The following is a 4209-nucleotide window of genomic DNA, read 5'->3' as shown; positions in this document are numbered from 1 at the left end:
TTCCCAGCCTCCTTGGCTTCTTTGACGGTTACAGAGCCAAGTGATTTTTTTTTTTTTTTTTTTTGATATGGAGTCTCGCTCTGTTTCCCAGGCTGGAGTGCAGTGGCCCAAACCTGACTCACTGCAACCTCTGCTTCCCGGGTTCAAGCGATTCTGCAGCCTCAGCCTCCCGAGCATCTGAGACTACAGGCGCTGCCACCACGGCCGGCTAATTTTTTGTATTTTTAGTAGAGACGGGTTTTCACTGTGTTAGCCAGGATGCTCTCAATCTCCTGACCTCATGATCCGCCCTCCTTTGCCTCCCCAAGTGCTGGGATTACAGGCGTGAGCCACCGTTCCCGCCCCGAGGTGATTTTAAATAGTTTTGATTTGGACCCTAACTACATTAAAATTGATTAATCATTGATCTAATTTGGATCAAAAATCTCATATTAAGAGGCAATACCTAGTGTTCGAGGTGGGGACCAGTGGGAAGTGTTTTGGTCATGGGGGCAGAACCCTCGTGCCTTGGTGCTGTTATCACCATAGTGAGTGAAGTCTCGCGAGATCTGGTGGTTTAAAAGCATGTGGCACCTCCCCCACCTCTTGCTGCAGCTCTCACCTGCTGTGCCTGCTCAGCTGTGCCTGCCCCGGCTGTGCCTCTGCCATGAGTAAATAAATGCCCCCTGAGGCCCCCCCAGAAGCCGAGTAGGTGCCAGTACTAAACTTCCTGTGCAGCCTGCAGAACTGTGAGCCAATCAAACCTCTTTTCTTTATAAATTACCCAGGCTCGGGTATTTTTTATAGCAATGCAAGGACGGCCTAGCACAACTGTAATTCTTGTCTCATGATATGTGCTGTTCCTTAGTCCTTTCGTGACTCTCTTTGTTTATTTTTCCATCTGGAAAAATCTATAATAGCAATGTAATAAGCGCTAACTATGGAATAATGGTGATAGAATCTCATGTCCACCACCACCAACATAAATTGATTTCCGACAATAACCTGTATATAAACATAGCCTCCTTCCTAACCCACCCACCAATGTGCTTCCGCCCATGCCATCATCATCCTCGGTCCTGTGTTCATCAGTCTTTTCCTTTCCTTTTTTAAATTGAGGTAAAAATTACAGACAAAAATAACCATTTTAAAGTGTATGTTTCAGAGTCATTTGGCACATTCATCATGTTGTGCAACCATTTATTACCTCTACTTTATTTATTTATTTATTTATTTATTTATTTATTACTATTATTGAGACAGAGTCTCCCTCTGTCGTCCAGGCTGGAGCGCAATGGCGCAATTTCGGCTCACTGCAACGTCTGCCTCCCCAGTTTAAGCGATTCTTATGCCTCAGCCTCCCAAGTAGCTGGGATCGCAGGTGCGCACCACGATGCCTGGGTAATTTTTGTATTTTTAGTAGAGATGGGGTTTTCCCATGTTGGCCAGGCTGGTCTCAAACTCCTGGCTTCAAGTGATCAGCCCACCTCAGCCTTCCAAAGTACTGGAATTACAGACGTGAGAGCCATGGCACCGGGCCCATTACCTCTATATAATTCCATGATATTTTCATCACCCTTCCCTGCAAAGAACCCCTTATACATTAAGCAGTCACTCCCATGTCTCCCTCCTCCAACACCTGGCAACCATTAATCTGATTTTTGTCTCTATGGATTTTCCTATTCTAAATATTTCAAATAAATGGAATCATATAATGTATGATCTTTTGTGCCTGGTTACTTTTACTGTGCATGTTTTTGTGGTTCAAGCATGCTGTAGCATTTATCAATACTTCTTTTTGTGATTGAGTAATATTCCATTGTACAGATATACCACATTTTAAAATTCATTCATTAGTTCATGGATATATGTGTTGTTTCTACCTTTTGGTCCTTGAGAATAGTGCTGTTATGAACATTCATGTGCAAAGTTTTGTTTGAATACATGTTTTCATTTGTCTTAGGTGTATGCATAGGAGTAAAATTGGTGGGTCTATGTTTATCTTATTGAGGGACTACTAAATTATTTTCCACAGTGCTTGCACCATTTTATATTTCTAGCAATGCATGAAGGTTCCAGTTTCTCCACATCTTTGCCAGTCTTTTTATTTAAAAAAAAATTATAGCCATCCTTGTGAGTGGGAAGTGATTCTCCTTGTGGTTTTGATTTGCATTTCCCTAATGACTAATGATGTTGAGCATCTTTTCATGTGCTTTTATCTTCCTTGGAGAAAGTCCTATTCAAGCCCTCTGCCCATTCTTTTGTGTGTGTGTGTTAGGGGCAGGGGGGCCTTGTGTCTGTGTGCTTGTTTGTTGTTGAAGTATAAGAGAGTTTTTAAAAATATAATCTGGGTACTACATCCTTATCAGATAAATGATTTGAGAATATTTTTCTCCCATTCTGTAGGTTGTCTTTTTACTTTCTTGATCATGTCCTGTGATTCCCAGGTGTTTTACATTTTGATGAAGTCTAATTTATCCAGTTTTTTTCTTTGATTTCTTACGATTTTGGTATTATATCTAAGAATTCATTGACAAATGCAAGATCATAAAGATTTACTCCTACATTTTCTTCTAAGAGTTTTAATAGTTTTAGCTCTTATATGGAGATCTTTGATTTAATTTTTGTATATGCTGTGAGGTAGGGTTCCAATTTCATTTGGATATCCAGTTGTCTCAGCATTGTTTGTGGAAGAGACTATGCTTTCCCTATTGAATGTTCTTGGAACCCTTGTCAAAAAAATCACGTATGTATGAGTTTATTTTTGGAGTCTCAATACTATCCCATTGTGTGTGTGTATGTGTGTGTATCCTTATGGCAATGCCACGCTATTTTGATTACCATAGCTTTGTAGTAAGTTTTTAAATTGGAAAGTGTGAGTTCTCCAGCTTTTTCTTCTTCAAGATTTTCTTTGGTGATTTGGGGTCCCTTCAATTTCATGTGACTTTTAGGGATCAGCTTTTTCATTTCTGCAAAAGAGACCACTGAGATTTTGCTAGAGATTGCATTGACTCTGTAGATTATTTTTAGAGTATTGACATGTTAACAGTATTGTCTTCCAATCCATAAGCACTGATTTTCTTCCATTTACTTAGATTTTCTTTAATTTCATTTAGCAATATTTCTGTAGTTTTCAGTGTGTTAAGTCTTGAACTCTTTGGTTAAATGTATTCCTAAATATTTTATCCTTTTTGATGCTATTATAAATCACTTCTTAGAATTTTCTTCTCAGAAACATGACTTATTTTTGAGTGTTGATCTTGTGTACTGCAATTTGGCTGAATTAGTTTATTAGCTCTACTAAGTGTATATGTGTGTATGTATATTCCTTGTAATTTTCTATATACAAGATCATGTTATCTGCAAATGAAGATAGGTTAACTGCTCCCTTTCATTTCTTTTATTCTGCATTTTCTTTTATTTCTAGGTGTCTTTTACTTCCTTTTCTTCTCTGATTGCTCTGGCTAGAACTTCTATTAAAATATTAAATGGAGTATGCAGGTAGACATCTTTATCCTAGGGGGAAAGCTTTTGGTCTTTCACCATTGAATATAATGTAAGTGGTAGGTTTTTCACAAAAGCCTTTCATCATGTTGAGGGATTTCACTTCTGTGCTTAGTTTGTTGCATATTTTTATGATGAATGCTGAATATTAGCAAATACTTTTTCTGTGTCAAAATACTTTTTCTGTGTCAAAAAATCATGTGTTTTTTTCTTTCATTCTATGAATGCATGACATATTGCATTGATTTTTTTTGTATGTTTAGCCATCCTTGCATTACTGCAAGGATAAGTCCCACTTGGTTATAATATATAATTTACTTTTTTTATTATTATACTTTAAGTTGTAGGATGCATGTGCACAATGTGTGGGTTTGTTACATATGTATACATGTGCCGTGTTGGTTTGCTGCACTCATTAACTTGTCATTTACATTAGGTATTTCTCCTAATGCCCCATGCCCCCTCCCACAACAGGCCCTGGTGTATGATGCTCTCTGCTGTGTGTCCAAGTGTTTTCATTGTTCATTTCCCACCTATGAGTGAGAACATGTGGTGTTTGCTTTTCTGTCCTTGCAGTAGTTTGCTCAGAATGATGGTTTCCAGCTTCATCCATGTTGCCTCAAAGGACAGGAACTCATCCTTTTTTATGGCTGCATAGTATTCCATGGTGTATATGTGCCACATTTTCTTAATCCAGTCTATCACTGATGGACATTTGGGTTGGTT

At 38.5% G+C, this 4209-nt stretch overlaps 1 protein-coding gene across 1 annotated transcript in view; it reads left to right on the top strand.

Moving 5' to 3' along the window:
* The first annotated feature begins 603 nt into the window (after positions 1–603).
* Positions 604–4209, top strand: part of MAT1A (methionine adenosyltransferase I, alpha) — a 40448-nt gene continuing 36842 nt past the window's right edge. The window contains exon 1 of the mRNA XM_011929182.1: positions 604–728. The gene's annotated coding sequence lies outside the window, so the exon portion shown is untranslated. The remainder of the gene's footprint in view (positions 729–4209) is intronic.

The sequence above is a fragment of the Colobus angolensis genome, unplaced genomic scaffold (genome assembly GCF_000951035.1).
Source record: "Colobus angolensis palliatus isolate OR3802 unplaced genomic scaffold, Cang.pa_1.0 Scaffold12, whole genome shotgun sequence".
Taxonomy (NCBI): Eukaryota; Metazoa; Chordata; class Mammalia; order Primates; family Cercopithecidae; genus Colobus; species Colobus angolensis.
Note: the sequence above shows the minus strand (reverse complement) of the source record. Positions and strands in the feature narration are given on the sequence as shown.